The sequence below is a fragment of the Caretta caretta genome, chromosome 28, assembly GCF_965140235.1.
Source record: "Caretta caretta isolate rCarCar2 chromosome 28, rCarCar1.hap1, whole genome shotgun sequence".
NCBI classification, from domain to species: Eukaryota; Metazoa; Chordata; order Testudines; family Cheloniidae; genus Caretta; species Caretta caretta.
Window position 1 is genome coordinate 4,543,140 of NC_134233.1, and position 20,006 is coordinate 4,563,145.

Genomic DNA, 20,006 nt, shown 5'->3' on the forward strand with positions numbered 1-20,006 from the left:
GGCTAGATTTAATTCCTGACCTTTATCTTCTGGACTCTGGTTCTTCTCTCCGTTTCTCATCCACATCCTCTTGTTTCTCCTTCTGGGTTATGTAGGACATGCACCTAAAATTAACCCTCATCCAGAATGTCACGGAGATTAGCTGTGCCATTTTGGAGACCAGAGACTCCCAGGAGTTCGAATTCTCTTACAAACTGGAGCTCCTTGGCTACATGCTGGTGAGTGATGAGGAGCTTTGAGGACTGAAGTACAAAGGAGTTTGTTGTAATGTCATCAGACTGGGTTTCCAGGTAGATGTTGTTTTATCCACTGGCTGTGACTGTACCACTGCAGTCTCATGAGCTACCTGCATGGCACCCAGAATGCTGCTGGGTCCACTCTGAGCTTGGCAGGGATGCCGACCTATTGTGGGCTGTAAGTGGCAGGAATGGCTTGTGTCTGGGGAGTTATCTTTCTGTCTCCGTATAGCCTGCAGATGGCCCTACGGTCCATTTCTGAGGCAGAGAGACTGCCGAGCACGGTGTCTGTTTATTACAGGTCTGGCATATGGCCCTGTTTCAGGGTGTGAGAGGAAAGCCTCTCTGCCTTTCAAATCCATTTCCCATTTTTTTAATTTCCCTATTCGTGCATTTCAGAACTTCATTAAAAAGGAACCACTGGATTCCCTGGCATCTCCAGTTCGCTACAAGGCAATTCTTGCCATTAGACATCTGAGGTAGGCTATTTTCTGCCATATTTCCTGGCACTGTGATGTCGTCTTTGTTAGTTCATGAGTGCCAGGTTGGGAGCAGTTTGATGCCTGCCGGGTTTGGCTCACATGCTGCTCACCAGCAGAACTTTAGTTCTTGAGGGTTTGAATGTGTCCATTTGGAGGTTTGTGCTTGAAAGACACAAACTTGGAGGTTGTGGGGCATGCAGTCCAATGCAGGAGAGTTCAGATGGGGAGGGAGGTGTCTGACTTGCTGGCAGGGGGAAGGAAGCTAGTGGGTTTCTCTAAAAAGGGGACTTGAAGCTTTAGCTTTACTTCTCAATGAGCCAATACTTAATAGAGGTGCAAAGAGGTGCTCAGCTGCAAAGTGAAGGGTTGTTTGCATTTGGGGTTTTAGATTGAGACAATCTCCAGTCATTGGACCCATTTCTTTTACTTGGAGCTGGTACTGAGTCTAATGCATGACTTTTCTCTCTCTCTCTTTCTTCTGCCAGCAAACTCAAACCATCTTTGACCTTGAAGGAAAACCGTGAGCTCCTTCATCAGTGTTTCAAAAGTTTGTTTCCCCTCCCTCCGCTGGAGAAGATGATGAAAGAGGAAGGTGAGACAGCAAAGGATGCTCTGCCTATACAGGTACGTGACAACAATTCTCCTCAGGCACCATCCACTGTATTTCTGCCCAGCAGACACTGGGTGATGGCAGTCACACATGGCCTCCCTGGCAAGGTTATGGTTAGCTTTCCCTAGCCCCCAGTCGTCCCCTCCCCCGCCCCACACACACACAAATTATCTGTGCTGAGCCTCACTCCTTCTCTTCTGGTTTCAGTCACTGTACATAGAGTCCTTGGAAGCCCTTGGCAAGCTAATGAAGACTTTGCTGGAGGAAGAACCAACCGCACACTGGTTCCAGGAAATGTTTCAAGTGAGTAGACCATTGAACCATGGTGAAGATTGTTTGTTTGTTTGTTGTGTTACTGCAGGGAAGAGTCAGAGATTTAGGGGGTCAAGCTTCAGTTGTGGAGGAATTTTCCACAATGGAGTGAATTGTCGGGGGAAAAAGCACCAAATTCTTCCTGGGATAAGCAGGCATGTGCCTTGCTGAAATCCACAGAAGCTATGCCATTTTATGCCAGGGCTGGATTGGGACCAACTTCTTACAATGTAGTTGACACTACTTGGACCGGCAAGAAAATCACCACTGCAGTAGCCAAATCCAAGAGAACCAGTTGAAACTGATCACTTCTTCAAAGAGGAATTCATTCATATTGAGTTAAGCCCTGTGTATGGAAACTCATCCAGAGGAGACTTCCTGTTCCTCAGACATGAACAGAATATCTTGAAGAGCTGAGGGGTGGGGAGTTTGATGCACCTTCAGTATAAAAATGAAGTTCTAAAAGGAGCTGGGCTTCGAGGGGGACTTCTCTGCTCTTCTTCAAATTAATAAAAAGAAACGCTCCTCTCTGTCATTTGGCCACTCAATGTGGGAGAAGTTGCCCAGGAAACAGAACACAGCAGCAGACATCAAACAGCATGCAATGTGGTAGACAGCTCCCATCAGACAGTCGACAGGAGACATCACGTACACAGGCCCAGGTTCATCTCTCATGTAACTCCTTTGTCTTCAATCACTCAGAGGTGAATCTGGTCCCTGGCACTTCCATTAGACATGTAATTCCTTCGCTCCATGGAGGTCGGGTGCTTTGGAGAGGGATTTTAGTGACTATTAAACCTGTTTAAAAGGAACTTTTGGGAGGGATTTTCTGGTACTAACTCTGTCCATTCCCCTGCTCTGCCAACAGCTACTAGAGACATGGCTCCATTCAGAGAAGGAGTGGGAGAGAGAAAGGGCCTTGCAGGCCACCATCCAGCTGCTGACTGCCTATCAAGAGACAGTTCATAGCACAGTGAGTATAGCCTTCCTTTTCCTTGAGCTGACTTCCCTGCTTATATCCGATCTGACACTCAGTGCAAATGCATGAAAAAAGCTTCCAGGGCAGCAGCTGGGATCTCAAAGTGACTAAGATCCCTCTGCTTCTATAAGAGAGAGGTTTACACAACAATGCTGTGACCACACTCCGGGCAGACTGCAAGAAGTAGAGGGCAGACGATCCCCCAAACTGATGGCTTATTCTAGAATTACATGCACCAAGTCAACAGCAAAAGAGCTTCCACCCTAGTTAACAAAATGCCAAACACGGTCCCCTTTTGGCATTCCAGACCTAGGCTCCCATCTAAACAGCCCAGTCTAATATAGTGAGGGGTTACTGAAAACCTGATTCACCATATGTGAGGTTCACCCATCATAAAGGACCAGATGCTTATCCCCAGGTCAAGGTGAATCTCAGGTCTTTCCCAAATAGCATGCTGCCAGCCAATCCTTAATAACGAAATTGAAGATTTCTTCTTAAAAGAAAGAAGAGAGTTACAAATGGTTAAAAGATCAATATCCATACAAGTGACTGTCAATGTTCATAGTTCAGGATCACAACAGTGATGGAATAAACTGCTGGCTTGTACAAGTCTCTCTGGAATCATCCCAACAGATCAGAATCCAAAGGCAGCTTAGATGTAAAGACTGTTAGTTTTTCCATGCATTTTCCAGGTTCTTTCAAATGATGATTTGGAAGCTCTCTGTCCTATGGCTTACACTTTCCCTGTTCAAAGTTTCAGCAGACTAGAGATGACAGGATGAGGCCCGAGCCTTCTCTTTTCTAGCTATTCTAGCAGGCTGACAAGCCTACCTCACAAAAATGGTTACAGCAGGACCTTCCCCCGAGAAAGACTAGGCAATGCAGATCGCCTCCTGTACTTTGCTTTGAAGATAATCTTCTATTTCCTGTGCATACACAGTAAACTAGTTACTCATTCGCATAAGGTGTGGATTAGCCGTTCTTCCATTATAACACAGAGAGTTAAGCTGAAGACAATGTAGAAATTATTAGTTTCCTGCAGTATCTTACATCTTTGATTTTAAGGTTAACTGAACACTTTGCACACATAATGAAGACCTGAAAGGGAATGAGCATCGACAAGCTAATTTGGTTACATTGTGAAACTTCTAACCGCGTATAGATCAACACAGACAAATAGACTGAGCATCTATTGTTCATTTTTGAATGAGTTGAGGATTGCTAGTCTAATCCATCTCTTTGAAATTCACATGCAAGTGAACTGTCTTGATACAGTGGAAGTGCCTCTTGTTAAGTTATTATGGGTCATACACAGGTTGCCTGGTCTGCCAGTGTCACAAATGCATTCTTGGTTCTTATGCTCCCAGGGTGGTAAAGGAAAATTTCTATTTAACCAGCTAAGAACATAAAACATAAGAATGGCTAACCTGCCTCCCGCAAAAGAATGGTTCATCTGGCCCAGTATCCTGTCTTCTGACTGCATTGTGTGAAGATATGCTTCCTTTGGTTTGTTTTAAACCTGCTGCCTATTAATTTCATTGGGGGACCCCTTGGTCTTGTGTTTGGTGAAGGGCTAAATAACACTTCCTTATTGACTTTCTCTACACCAGTCATGATTTTATAGACCTCTAGCATATTCCCTCTGAGTCGTCTGTTTTCCAAGCTGAAACGTCGCTCTTTTTTTAATCTCCCTTGGGTGAGAAGTTATCCCATAGGCCTAATTTTTGTTGCTCTTCTCCGTATTTCTTCCCATTCTAATACATCTTTTTTGAGATGAGATGACCAAAACTGCACGCAGTATTCAAGGTGTGGGGGTCCTGTAGATTCCTATCGTGGCATAATGATATTTGCTGTCTTCTTATTGATCCCTTTCCTAAGGGTTCCTAACATCTTGTTAGCTTTTTTGACTGCATGTTGAGCGGATGCTTTCAGAGAACTGTACACAATGACTCTGAGGTCTCTTTCTTGAGTGATAACAGCTAATTTAGACCCCATCCATTTCTATGTACAATTGGGATTATGTTTTCCAATGTGCATTACCCAGTACAGAACAGGAATCAGGGGCACAATGTTACCAGATGTGCCTGTTACTTTGGGGTAGGCTCATTGATTAGGGTTACTCTTCTTGGGGAGGGTGTCTGTAATTCTATTAATGTGCTGCTTATGTCACTTGTGTGTTCATAGGGAGCTCTACTCCTTCCTTCTGCAAGTGCCCTCCCAATGGAGCGACCCTGCAGGACCTCGGTTCCCCAGGGCTGGGTTCCTCCAGCCCTAGAACTAGATGAACACGCACGCACGTACGCTCACAGTAGCAGAGCAAGTCTGAGCGGACCAGGTCAATCAGCACTCTCCAGCTGATCCTCTCATATGTCCCTGTACTCAATGGGCTGGGTTAAGCAGCACTTTCAGCTGCTCCCCTCTTATGTGCCCCAAGTTTAACACATCCCTATCCCACTTCCACATTACAATTGTACTGGTAGTAACCCACTTCATGAGCAAACCCCACAGTATTTTTGGGCGCTACCGGGACCTTTAGCTTAGGTAAAAGAAGGGTTGCTGCAGAGTAAATGGGGGAAGCGGAAAATACAGAGTAAAATTTGGAGAGCGAGAGAGAGCGAGAGAGAAGCAACCAGCTGAACCATAAAAGTTATTTATTGAATAATAGTGATAACTACACAAGGAGGGCTAAACAAACATAATGGTTACATTTGAAAGGTTAATACCTGAGGAAGAAAAGAAAACGGAGGGGCGAGGGGGGGGGGGGAATCTCATCCACTCCATGAGGCTTGAACTGGGTGGGGTTCCCAGGTAATGGTGGTAGCTCCGGGTCCTGAGTGCTGGAGACAGGCAGAGCCCCCAGCACAATCAGTCAGGAGATGGAATCCCAGTGGAACTGATGCAGAGTTTGGGTCTATACATCAGAACCCTTACTTGGGCATAGGTAGGGGGTTTTGTAGAGAAAATACAATGGTTCAAGGGAGAACACTAGATTTGTTTATGGGTAAACTAATGGGTTTTCAAGGGTTTTCTTTAGGCTAGACAATAGGAGCTGATCACTCTTGGCTATGGGTGGTGGTTTTTTCCAGGGAGCTCACAAGGCAACTAGGCTGCTTCAGTATTTTAGGATAATAAAGATTTATTACTAGAATTGGTCTGATAATTGCTGAGCTAGGTGTGTGCAGGCATAGGTTCATTAGCATCTGGAGCAGGGATTCCCATGATGCAATGCGTCCCTGCTTTTCTGGTCCCAGAGTTCAGTGCGGTTCTCTGTTCCTCATTCTTCATGCTAATTCCTATCCCATCTTTCATGCAGATGAGGCTAGGGGAGTTGTCTCTGTTCTTCATTCTGTATGCAAATGGAGATGTCTTAATCTTGTCACCCTTCTCAGGAGGGGTGTAGGTGTGTCTCCCAACACCCTTCATTGTTCTCTGCAAGCCTTTTCTCTGATGGGTTTTGGTTCAAACAGAGACTGGTGGGGGCGGGGGGTGTCTTTCATGAGTCAGACAGGCTAGATACTGTGCCCTGGTTCCCCAAAAAACACAGAGCTGACTGGTCTGAACAGTAAGGATGGCAAGTGAAGTCTAGTCCAACTGGAGACCATTCATTCTTCGTTCTTTGTTCTTTTTTCATTAGACTCAGGGAACTTTTGATCAGTTTGGATCTCTGATTGGACTAATAGCACCATACAGCTGTGATTCGCTGGCCACGTCCCGTCAGTGGGTGGTTGACTGTATCAGCTGCCTTCTCTGTATACAAGGTGAGGAGACCATTAGCAGGTATAAGGAATTCTTCACCTTCTTTCACTGTTGTAATGTCCATTTGTCTGCCTATCTAGTTCTTTCTGTCCTGTCTGTTGTCGCTTTGATAACAGAATGGTGGGCATCTTGTAAATACCTCATTAGAAGAGAAGATTCTGATGTGTAAAGAGCCTAGCACACTTTTAGGAACTGTACAACTAATAAATGGTCTGCATACAGGTAGATAAGGGCTAAATTCCTTAGGGCTTGTCTACACAGGGACAGTAAGGAAAGTTAATCCAAATGAACTAAAGGTGTACATTTCAAGTGCATGAGGTAAATGGCATTAAACACATGTGTGGATGCTCTGATTCTGAATTAAAATGGGCCTTATTAATTGTAGTGAATTCCATGAATGAAACTAACCTGAATGAAGGCCACTTTAATTCTAAATCAGTGTGTCCCCACAGGTGTTGAATGAAGTTGAACGAATGCATTTTGAAAATGAATGGGGATTAGCTTTCTTGAATATCTCCATGGAGACAAGCCCTTGGTACTAAACATTTTCATTCTCTTTACCCTGCCACTGGCTGGATTGGAGGGGTTTCCTGGAATAATTCTGTAAACAAACAGTTCTTCCAGCAGCCCTCTGCCATGAGCATTCCGAGCGACTGGAGTAAGTAGAGGCCATTTTTCCCCTTTGTGAAAGAGTAGGATATTCTTTTCACCTAATTCTTTTCACCAGATATTAAGGGATAGAGCTTGGTTATCGTTTTAGGCCATTTCCAATGAGGGTGACCAGACAGCAAATGTGAAACCTCGGGACAGGGGGTGGGGGTAAGAGGAGTCTATGTAAGAAAAAGACCCCAAAATGGGGACTGTCCCTATAAAATCGGGACCCCTGGTCATCCTATTTCCAATGATTCTTAATCAGTCCTAAAAACAGTGTTGGTGATTCAGAAACAGAATAAGGGACTCCAACCTTTGAATGTACAACATAGTAATCCCAGCATTGTTTAGAAGTGACTGATGATGAGCCTGGGTTTCTTGCCAAAGTTTTTTGTCTATCCCCGTCTCTTTTACAAGGAGAGTTTGGTGGAGGGATTCACCTCTAAACTGGAACCTCTGATCTACCTGCATGAGTTGTACTTGAATAGGAGCTTAGATGTAAATAGTGAGAGCAGAGAGACTACTGAAACCAGACACACACACAAAGCTGCTCCAAGCTGAATACAGTGCTTGTTCAATCCTGGATCATTCACAATAACATACCACTACTGTTAACGTTCAGACATTTTAGGGTGTAATCCCGACTCCATTCCAGTCAACAGGAGTTTTGCCATTGACTTCAGTGGGGCCAAGATTTTACACTATGCTGATGACAACATAGCACATGGATCCTCCCGTATGAAGATCCATGCAGTAGGGGTTCAGTTTCCTTAATGGTTACAGTACTTTTTCTCCTTTTCTCCACTCCAGGCCAGTCCATAAACCTGGGCTCAGCAGAGGAGGAGCTGAGATGTCTCCGTGAAGCACTAACAGCTCCAGACCCCGAGGCTCTGTTTCAGGCATCTTCCAAAATGGCCAGGGTAACTGACTCAAAAAGCTTGTGCGGATGTGCGAGTGACCAGGCACCGTTCATTTGACATTTGCTCTTTCATGATGCCTTTCCGTACTCGGAGGGAGCTGTGGGAGCGGGGCGTTGGCTGCTAGTAACCAGCAAGATGCTTTTCATAGATGTGTGCTCTGAATGCCACGTAAAAACCAGATTCCAAAGAATGTTGTACGCCCATGAAAATGCGCACGCGGATGCACACGCATGTACCTATCCAGCAGGGCCGGCTCTTGCTTTCTCACTGATCCAGAGCAGTGAAGCACAAAAAATAATGAAATAAAAGAGCCCCCATGCCGCCCTAAGATTGGCCGGAACACCGCCCCTTGCAATCTGCCGCCCCAAGCACGAGCTTCCTTGGCGGGTGCCTGGAGCCGGCCCTGCCATCCAGCCACCCAGGAGAAAAACTGTGTTAGTGGAACATCAAGCTGAGAAACCACCCAGGATTCATTCCGTCACCTTGTGGGTTTGCCTTCGCCGATATTTGTGTGCATGCCTCTCTTGACTGACTTCTATATGCTGTAAAAAGATGCAGTGTATGTAAGAGACTACAAAGGGAAACTTACCTCCTGCCTATCCAGTACAATGTTGTGCTAACTATGCAACAGAGTCTTTGCCTCTAACCTGATATCATTAGTATAGAAGACAAAAATGTAGTCTATAGACTAGAGAGAGAATTGTAATCCCAAATGGCGAGCTAGACAGGAGGCTAATTCACCATTTGCTGATGCAGGTATATCTTTTTTTCCATTTTTAAAAGTGCTGGAGCCAAACATCATTGCGGTCTCTCCTGTTTTTGATTTGTTCCCAGGTTGTTAGTGAGTACTTTCCCTCCGAACAGGCCACAGACTTTATTGCGGCCACATTGGGTGGTCTGCTGTCTGCTAGCCCCACCTGTGCCACGGCAGCTGGACTATGGATGAAGATCATCCTGAAGGAGTGTGGAGATGCCATGCTGGACAAGGTAAAACTGGGAACTGGAGAGCTTTTCTGCCTAATCTCTAGGCTTTTTGATCTTTGCCCTCATGTGTAAGGAAGAAAAATCTTGCTGTTTCTCCCCCTCGGACATAGAGTCGATTCCATCTCTGTTCCTACCCTAAGATAGGCAATGGCAGAAACAATAGCAGTAGACCGAGATAATCCAAGGGAAAAGGAAAATGGTTGGTTCTTTATTGGTCTAGCTTGTTGCCACAGTATTCAGCCAAGAAAGGCTTGAGAAAACAGACTCTGGGGAAAATACAAGAAGACAGAATGACTGGCACTTGGAGGCCTCCAGGTCTTAGGAGGCCTATGGCTAAGGGCTACATGGATTAAGAAGAGCACTGGGCTATTGCCACCCTCTTGCCAGGTTTCTGAGCCTGGCCTCCAGCCCGAGCAGGAACAGCTCCACCTTTAGCCCCATCGTGCAAGCCCCACAGGCCCAGGTTGACCTGAGCTCTGACACTCACTGCTGTGGGATTTTTTTGCTGTGCAGACCTACCCTTTAAGAAGAGAAGGAAGGAGGGAGAAAACTCTAGTGTCTTTGGGATCCACTATTTATATTCATTATTCTGGAGCCCAGTACATCAGGGCTAGATGAAAGGAGCACTCCACAAATCTTCTAACAAGGCTGGTGAAAGGCCTCAGGACAGGGAACCCTCGCAGCAGAACTGCCATGTTTGCACAGTGTTTTGAAGATGTGAAGGGCTAGGAATGAATATGAGAGGTAGTCACCTGTTCAGAGTCCCAGGCATTTACACACTGTCTTTAAAGCACTTGCATATTTTGTGCTTGTGGTTGTTGATGAGCTCTGCATTCTTCGAGGCAAATGGTCAGATTTGGCTGCTTAATTCACACATGCAAAATCTTGGCAAGCCAAGCTGCCTTTTGTGCATGTGAACTGGTTTATGTAATGCATAGCTGGGCACCACCACATTAAATTACCTGGTATGTCTATGCGTGTGTCAGTGTTAAATTTTACAGCCGTGTGTGGGCAATTTGTGTGGGCTCAAGTTACGCAGACGTATTTGAACATTTGCTTCTTGAAGTGAGGCATTTCTAAAAAAGCAGCAAATGGCTAAATAAAGGTTTTGATTCTGTAGAGTGAATGGAGAGAAAGAAAAAGGGACATTTCTTTCTGGTTTTGTTCCTTCCAGGTGCCAGATATCCTGGCTATACTATATCGCCACATGCCTACTATCCAGGAGGGCAGCTTGAGGCAGTTCCTGGTGGAGGCAGTGTCCATTCTAGCTCACCATCACCAAGAGGCAGTGATCTCCAGCCTCCTCAGCAAATGTCTGCTGATGGACAGGTATATACCGCTACCTATTGCATTCATCTTGGTAAAACATGGATCCCACAGCTTTACTAGGAGATGTAGGGCTTCATTTAAGCCACAAACAGTTTGGGATCATTCCTAAGGGTTAATAGCCTGGCTCTTTCTGCAGGAAGGTCCAAGAACATGTTAAGGTGGGGTGCGGAGAGAAATTAAGTGTCATTCTGTTTCCATTCATGAATAGCTGCTTTGACATCCTAAAGATCTATCTTTACTGGTATAACTGGAGTGTATTGTTGGAAACATCTACCTCTCTAGACGCCTGAATTGAGCTCACTCTGGAAATGAGCAGTGGCTGTTGGTTTCCTGGTAGCATGACAGCTTCAGGTGCAAATCCCTGGCTGATTGCAAAGACTAGGGCCAATATTATCATCAGACCTCTGCTTGGTATCAGTGAGGGTGTGGCTGCTTGAGCAGAGTTGCCATCCTTGGTACTTAAAAGTGGACTGGAAGCAGATCCATCATTTCATTTCAAGATCCCTAACTGAGGTATCAGTTATCAGTGCTGGAATCTAAGACCATAAGAACAGCCATACTGGGTCAGACCAAAAGGCCATCTAGCCCAGTAGTCTGTCTTGCGACCGTGACCAGTGCCACATGCCCCTGTCAAGGTTCCTCCCCCACTCTGAACTCTAGGGTACAGATGTGGGGACCTGCATGAAAAAAAACCCCTAAGCTTATCTTTACCAGCTTAGGTCAAAACTTCCCCAAGGTACAAAATATTACACCCGTTATCCTTGGAATGGCCGCTACCACCACCAAACTAATACTGGTTACTGGGGAAGAGCTGTTTGGACGCGTCTTTCCCCCCAAAATACTTCCCCAAAACCTTGCACCCCACTTCCTGGACAAGGTTTGGTAAAAAGCCTCACCAATTTGCCTAGGTGACTACAGACCCAGACCCTTGGATCTTAAGAACAATGAACAATCCTCCCAACACTTGCACCCCCCCCTCTCCTGGGAAATGTTGGATAAAAAGCCTCACCAATTTGCATAGGTGACCACAGACCCAAACCCTTGGATCTGAGAACAATGAAAAAGCATTCAGTTTTTTAAAAGAAGACTTTTAATAAAAAATAGCAGTAAATAGAAATAAAGAAATCCCCCCTGTAAAATCAGGATGGTAGATATCTACAGGGTAATTAGATTCAAAACATAGAGAACCCCTCTAGGCAAAACCTTAAGTTACAAAAAAAGTACACAGACAGAAATAGTTATTCTATTCAGCACAATTCTTTTCTCAGCCATTTAAAGAAATCATAATCTAACACATACCTAGCTAGATTACTTACTAAAAGTTCTAAGACTCCATTCCTGTTCTGTCCCTGGCAAGAGCAGCATACAGACAGACACAGACCCTTTGTCCCTCTCCCTCCTCCCAGCTTTTGAAAGTATCTTGTCTCCTCATTGGTCATTTTGGTCAGGTGCCAGCGAGGTTACCTTTAGCTTCTTAACCCTTTACAGGTGAGAGGAGCTTTCCCCTGGCCAGGAGGGATTTCAAAGGGGTTTACCCTTCCCTTTATATTTATGACAGCCCCAGAGGAAATGAACACAACAGGTCATTGTCAAGTGATCCATCCCCTGTTGCCCAGTCCCAGCTTCTGGCAAACAGAGGGTAGGGACGCCATTTGTGAAGGGGACCTAGGATGGCCATGAACATTCATTCTCATAGTTGTATGTCCATCTAGTAGGAATCTGGCTTTTCTTTCATCCACTTGCCTTCCAAACCCTAGATCTTTGGGAGCCACATGCTCATGATTCCATATTGACTGGGAAGTGGAGAAAACAGGAAGTGAGGTTGGCGCTCTGTGTCCTGTCCTTCTGAAGTCTAGTATTAATGGTTAGGCTGCAGGAGGACTAGGTCACTTAACTTAGTTCTGTAACTGGAAACTCAATATTTAAACATGAGGAGCATTAAAGGAGGACAGGACTCCTAACTCTCTCATCATAGGCAAGGAGAACATTTGGTCTTTGCTAAAATATGACACATTCAGGGTGAGCCACAAAAGTGTCCAGGGCTCACTTGTAACTTCTGTTAAACTGCAGTGACACCGCTGAGCAGTGGAGATCTCTGGGGGGAGACCCCTTGCTTGCCACTCAAGTCCTACGAGCCCTAATAGAGAAGATAAAGACTCCAACAAGAACAGAAGGCAGCATCACCTCAGAGACCGAAATGGACAGGCATTTGGCAGCTGCTGAACCTCTCTTAGTAAGTTAGATGGCAGACACGTCTTTCAGGCTTTCCTGTGCCCTGCGATAATCCTGCTGATGGAAAGCTGGAAGTGTGGTATAATATTGCTGTGTGGGCACTTCTCCTCTGATGGACTGTTTCCCTGAGTCCAGCTCTGCTGCCTGTGGAACAAATACGGCAGCTTTAGATACGTTACTGATTTACTTAATGCTATCTGGCCATTAGAAAGTCTTTGGAGCAGGTTTCTTTGCAAATCTTCCTTTGGACTCACAGCATGCCTTGGGAGGTCATACACATTTGTACAGATGTGGGAAAGTGAGCCACGAGTTAAGCAAGTTGCTCGCTGTCATTCAAGTTACTGGCAGAAGGGAGAATTTCGTACAGCAGATATCAGACGGGGAGAGAGGGTGTGATGGTGTTGGGAAGAGATCTCCTTTTTTACCATGCTCTCCTTTCAGGCAACATGTGCCATCTTTGAGGTGGTGTCAGCCCTGCAGTCGAGCAAAGCTGTGCGGGAACTGCTCCCAGAGTTGTTTCCTCTTCTCCTGCAGCAGGTCAGCCAAACCCTCGGACAAAAGCTGCCTTTGCCAACGAGAAGCAGCCCGAGAGAAATCCGAAAAGGGCTACAACTTACTGAGGGCAACCCTTGCCGGTAATTAGAAGGAAGGGAGAGAAACCAAGAGAATTCCAGTAGAGTTGTGTGACGCTCCCGAGGAGTTCCCAGGGTTATGAGGCACCTTACCACCACGTGCCCTTCGAGTGAGGAAGTCTTGTCTGTGCCTGCTGTGGGTCAGTTCCCTGAAACTACCAGGCTCTGGCAAAACAAACCCTGCCACCCAGGCCTCCTCAGACCTCAGTCTCTTTGTACAGGTTAATGACAGGCACACACCCACCCCCGAGTCCTCTGACCATTCCGTATGGTGTCCAGCCCTTTATCCACTGAACTCCCACAGAATTGTCAGGCCTGCTGTTCCCAATGGAACAGTACACACCCGTTTATTACTTCTACTTTAGACTCTGTACTCGATACTTAGACTCTGTACTGCAAAACACACAGCACTTAGATATATTTCTAGTGAAAACAAGAAGGGAGATTATCAAAGAACAGAGATTCCAGTGACCGTCAGTAAGAATGCAAGCAAAAAATGGTTACATTTCAAATGAAATCATAACTTGCTCCTAGAAACTAAACTTAACCAACAGGTTAACCTCCTGTCTAAAGATGTTTCTCACCCAAAGTTCTCAACCAAGCCTGATCGCAACCCCTCTTTCATGAAGCAAACTCGCGGTCCATCTACTTCCTAAGTGAAAGATGTCCCCCAAATAGACTAGAGCAAACCTTTGATGTGTACCCCAAAATTGGGTCCCCACCCCCTGTCTACTTCCTGCTACTTTTCTTTCTTTAAAGTTCTCACAGTCCTTCTCAACTGAATGTACATTAAGCATGTAGGGTTCACATGTAAACAAACAGATGGATAAACATTTCTTGCCTGAAAGAAAACCATTTTGTCACCTTTCCTGGTGACTAGTCCCGAGACACAGATCCTAAGAATGTAATTTTCAATGCATATCCATGACTCTTTACACAGCATCTGTACATGCGTTTCACAATGATATTGGTGACATGGGCTTTTATTTGAGACTCATGGGGCAATCTTTTAGTGAACTAGAATGTACATACCAGGTCCCTCGGCACCCACTCTGTGCCCCTCGCCAGTTAACACTAAGATTCCTGAGTCCTCAGTTGACTTCAGCTCTGGTAGCACATTAATGTACATTTCCCACCAATCTCACAACATGATTAGTTTCTCTTCTTGTTGTGTTTCTTTATTCCATGGCAACAAGGTGCTCAAATTACAGACTTCATGGTTTTATAATGTCTCTGAATTTTCCTAGGAAACCAGGATCTCAGCTCTCTTCACGGATGGGCAGCAGGTATCAAATAAACATAAGGAAGTACTACTTCACACAACACATGGTCAACCTGTGGAACTCATTGCCAAGGGATGTTGTGAAGGCCAAAAGTATAACTGGGCTTTTTTAAAAAAAAGAATTAGATAAGTTCATGGAGAACAGGTCCATCAATGGCCATTTTAGGACAGTCTCTTTTTAGATGTCCTTCACGTCCATGTCGGAAGCACACTGTAGGCCAAGCTCCCACTACAGTTCCTTGAGGCTCCTCCCTCTTCTTCTTGCTGCCCTTCCCAGCTGTAGGCACTCTGGTCCTTCTCAGATCTAGTCCCTTAAACCACTGACTCACTCTGGGAATGTCCGCCTCTGTAAATTCCTCTCACTTTAACTGTGGGGTCCAGATGAACTGGCTGGCGCCACAGAACCCATCCTCGGATATGCTCAGGGAGACTCTGAAGAAACTTCCAGAATCATGCAGTCCATGATCTCCCCCACAGTCTGAGTATCTGGCCTTACCAATGAGTGGCCCAATCTTTTAATTCCTGTCCAAATGCACAGAGGCATAATCCCTCAATCCATCTTTCAACTCTACATTTCTGGCAGTACTTTTCTGTGGACAGGCCCCACCTCGTCCAGCATGGCTGCCTTAATCATGTCATAATCGCTTGCCTGCTCATCACTAAAAGCCCTGTATGTGCTTCCCCAGTTAAATAGGGTGTCAGTTGAAGGGCCCACATTGTTCTGTCCCTAGGAGGTCTCACTGCTGCTCCTTGAAGAGTAACCAAAAACACATTGGGGTTGTTCGCAGGTCCCATTTTACAGTCTGATCTCCTGTTCCTGGTTTCCATTTCCTGTCACAGGACTCACCAAACTTTGGAGGAGTTGTTGCCAGACCTGGGCTTGCTCCCGTATAAATTCCTGACGGCTCTTTTGCTGTTAAACCTACCAGGCAAGGAAAGGCTGTTTTTCTGCCTGGTGGGATTGTTGGAAGGTCTGTCGGGTCTTCTACACCAGTGGTCTCCAAACTGGGGTGCGCGGGATGATCCTGGGGGGAGCGTGGCATTAGTAGCGCCACCGGACAGCACTCTGCCGGTTTTTTCCTTCGGCGGCAGCTCTGCACGTCCAAGGCTGGTGCTCCCCTTTGGCGGCCCGCCTGCGGCAGGTCTTCCATCGGTGGCGCGTCTGCGGCAGGTCACCCTGGGGGTGCGTGAGCCAAAACGTTTGGAGACCACTGTTCTACACCAGCAGTTCTCAACCGGGCCGGTTTTAGCGGGTCTGCCAAGCAAGGTTGGCTTTAGACTAGCTGGGGCTCAGGGCAGAAAGCTGAAGCTTTGAGCCCAGCCGGGCTGGAGCCCTGAGGCCCAGCACCTGCACTAAAGCCCTGAGCCCCTGCACCCTGTGGGGTTAAAATCCGGAGCTAGGAGCCGCAAACTCTGATGCCTGGCAGGGCAGAGGCCTGGAACTGGGCCATGGAGTATTTCTAGCATGTTGAGGGTGGGGGGAGGCTCAGAAACAGAAAGGTTGAGAACCCCTGTTCCACACTTCTCTTTGCTGCTTCATCACTTGTTTCAGTGTTCCCTCCATCACCGGACTGCCAAACCTCTACACCGGCTTCTCCAACAGGCTCTCCATTTGCATAGATAACAGGGAAATCCCTGATGAGCCCCCAGCTGTGACAGAGAGGGGTGTTGCACCCCCACATCTTCCACAAACACAGACCGTGTTGAGACTTTTTTCCTTCTAAGCACCAACATATAGTCTATTTAATCCCCCTACCAATACATAGCACCTTTATATTGTATCTCAACTTTCTAAACTCTTCTCCAAAAGTCGGGTGGGGGGTAAGGTGTTTCCACTCAGAGACCTCACTTTGTCAGGCTCTCCTAGCTTTTTGTCTTTCTGTTTGTCTTAGGGTGACCAGACAGCAAGTGTGAAAAATCAGGACGGGGGTAGGGGTGGGGGGTGGGGGGAGGGAATAGGCACCTGTGTAAGATAGGTTTCAGAGTAACAGCCGTGTTAGTCTGTATTCGCAAAAAGAAAAGGAGTACTTGTGGCACCTTAGAGACTAACCAATTTATTTGAGCATGAGCTTTCGTGAGCTACAGCTCACTTCATCAGATGTATACCGTGGAAACTGCAGCAGACTTTATATACACACAGAGAATATGAAACAATACCTCCTCCCACCCCACTGTCCTGCTGGTAATAGCTTATCTAAAGTGATCATCAGGTGGGCCATTTCCAGCACAAATCCAGGTTTTCTCACCCTCCACCCCCCCACACAAATTCACTCTCCTGCTGGTGCTAGCCCATCCAAAGTGACAACTCTTTACATAAAGCCCCAAATATCAGGACATCTGGTCACCCAAGTTTCTTTCTCTGTCTGTTCCCCTCAAAGGGCTCCTGCCCGTGTCCTTTTTCACAGTTTCCCTGTTAATGGAATGATTGGTTCCTTGACTCACTAGCCCCAATCTGACCTTGTAATCAGGTACACCTCTTTCCAATTAGGCCTTCTGTGAGGAACGGAATTAGTAGGAATAGTGACCAGAGTGCTGACTCAAGTGCAAACCCTCAGCACTCTGTCACCTCATATCTGGAGATATGACCCCAGAATGTCCATTAGTGATCACCACACTCGATCCCCCCTGTTTCTGGGTCCTGATCATTACCTTTTCCATATCACTTTACTCTGCTAGTGCCCATAGTCCTTGCAGAAAGAGAAAAAGGACTGCAAAATTTTGCCCCTAGCAAAACTAGTCCTATGAGATGTATGAGACTGAAACTTACCTCCCAGCATCAAGTCCTTCCAGGGACACTGGTGTCCAGGACATTGCCAATGGATGAACTGCCGATTGAACAGCAGACTTGAGAAGTAACCGGGGCTTCCTGACTCTCTGTTCAAGCTGCACCTTCCTCCTGATTGCTGCAGTTGTGTGCCTCTCTTTCCCCAGGCTTTCTATCAAAGCATTCGAGTCTGTGCTTTTCAAGGGTGGGAATGAGAGACTGGTGAGAGCGCTCAGGAAGCAGAGAACTTGGATTCTTCTGGAAAACCCCAAGACTCACCATGAGGGAGTGTGTCTGCTGGTGAGGTAAGAGATCTAGGAGGCATCATTTTATCCTTGGGAATCAGTAGCCAATAGAGTGGCTGAGAGGGAACCTCCCGTTTATAGCTTTGTGGGGGGTGGGGTGTCCTGGGTGGAAATACACAGCTCCCACTCCTAGATATCAGAGCTGTCTGCTCAGAGCAGCTGAGTTTTTTTGAAGTGTGCAATCTAGCCCATGAGCGGTTTCTTTTGTCTTCCAGTCTTCTGCTAAGATCTGGACTCATAACACCTGAGATCATACAGAGCCTCCTCCGCTGGGTGAATTCCCCCACAGAAAACCACCGAGTCACCAGCACAGCTTTCCTCGCCCAGGTAAGACACAGGGCTCTGAAGAGTAATTTCACCATTAGACTGTTGTCTGCCTTTCTTTCGGGAGTTGTACAGTTCTGTTGATAGGAGTAATTGTCATTTTAGACAGTAGAATAGGTCCTCCTTTATATGAAAACCTCACCAGGAACTTCACGATACCTTTCTGAGTCCTTCTCTCTCTGTGGTTTTTATTGCCGTCATTGCCTATACTAGCTACACAACCACAGGTGCTGGCTGAGAGAGATACGGACAGAGTTTGGATGACTGGACCTCTTCTGCCAAGTCCTAGTGCTGATCCTAAGCAACAGCTCCTGATTTTGGTTTCGCTCAGCAGATCTTCTGAATGAACCTAGTGTCCTAATACTACCAACCAAGCAACCTACAACTACATTAATGTCTATCTTAGGTTCTCATTACTCTAGTATCTGACTACCTCCAAACTCTTTAATGTCTGTATCCCCACCACACTCCTGCGAGGTAGGGAAGGACTATGTTTCCTATTTTACAGGCAGGGAACTGATGCACAGAAGGGCTAAGTGACTTGCCCAAGGTCACACAGGAAGTCTTTGAGGGAGCAGGAAATGGAACCTGGGTCTCCTAAGTCCTAGGCTAGTGTGATACCTGCCGCAGCATCCTCCCTTTCCACAACCTTCCTCCAACATCTGCATCATATTTCTCACTTATGCTAAGCAACTATCTTCGGGGCTCATCCGCCTCTAAGAAAAACAACCTCTCTGTGCCTGTGATGGGCTGTACCTGAGCTTCGAGGCTCCTTACAAGAGGCCCCGTGGTCCTACTACACCCTGCCCCAGGAAAAGAGCCCCCAGTCTGGGTCTGTCTAGAGAGGCTTCATGAAAGCAGCCAATCCGAGCCCATGAGGCTCGGCTAAAAGGAGCTGAAGGGCCTTAGCAGGTCAGTTCCTGGCAGGAACTGGAGGGGCAAGAAAGGGCGCTGCTCTCTGGCCACAGAAATTCAGGGGACAGCCAGAGTTTGATTCTGGCAGCCTTTACTTACGCTGGGTTTTCAGGAAGAGAGTCCCGAAGAACTTTAACCCTGAGGTGAGGGTGAAGCTAAAAGTGGCCGGTAGGAAGAAGCGACAATGAACTGAAATCAAGCAGTGCCTAGCTCCTGTTTATAGGATCCATGGTTTGGAACCCAGAGTTAGGGGCAGGCCCAGGTTCCCCTACCACCAACAGTGGCATAAGCCCCATGGAGGGGACAATGCTAATGGAGAGCTTGAACAAAGGGCAGAATGTAAAGGACCCAGAGTTGGGGCTGGAGACCCAAGTGAGGGCAATGGGATTGTTCTGGACTACCCCAGAAGGGGTTCATTTGGACTTTGGGACTCAGCCAGAGGCCTGAACCACAGAAGGCTCACTGAGGACGGCTGGCAGGGTGCACCAGGGGTGAGAAAAGGACTGTGATACCATACCCAGCCACTAAGAGGCTCTTAAGAGGTGAGTGGATCCCTATTCTAGTGCCCAAAAGGAAAGCTTCATGTTTTGTAGACCTTTCTCATTTGTGTGGAATGCTAAAGTTACAGTGTATTATGTGGCAAGTATCAGAGGGGTAGCCATATTTGTCTGTATCCTCAAGACTGGGGCTGTAGGAGGACTCCTTGTTGTTTTTAGCGTATGACATGTCTGCTCAAATTCTATTCCCAATCTTACTGATCCTATTGGGGCTAATGGACAGGTTGATTTTCTTTCAGCTAATGAGTGATCCCATGCTCAGGGAGAAGAAGTTCCTTAAGCCAGTCTTACGCATCTTGGAAGAAAGTTCACATGATAGGAACAGCATTGTCCGGCAGATGGCTGTAAGAGGCCTGGGAAATTTAGTCTATGGGGCACCTGAGAAGGTAAGAGAGAATACTGACTAGAATGCAGCATAACGAGAGAAACCAAGGGAAATAGTTCTTTGGAGTTTACAGAGGCTGCACACAATGCACTAGGCCAAATTCTGCTCTCTCACATACCCGAATAACCTCTTTGCAGTCAATACAGTGCAAGCTAGATCCTTTGCTAAGCTGGGCATAAGCAAACAATTTTTGCACTTTAATATGACCATGTGTAAATGTCTCCATCTAGGAATAAAAAATGCAGGCCTTACTTACAGGATGAGAGACTCTATCCCAAGAAGCAATGATGCTGAAAACCACTTGAGTCATGGCAGAGAATCAGTTGAACATAAGGTGTCCCAATGCGAAGT

The 20,006-nt window shown here is 46.4% G+C and overlaps 1 long non-coding RNA gene across 1 annotated transcript; it reads left to right on the forward strand.

Annotated features, from left to right (window-relative positions):
* Positions 1-12,334: 12,334 nt before the first annotated feature.
* Positions 12,335-17,456, forward strand: LOC142070363 (uncharacterized). The gene is made up of 3 exons (XR_012666318.1): positions 12,335-12,492; positions 12,933-13,126; positions 17,337-17,456. It is a non-coding gene; the product is annotated as an uncharacterized LOC142070363 (long non-coding RNA).
* The last annotated feature ends 2,550 nt before the right edge of the window (positions 17,457-20,006 follow it).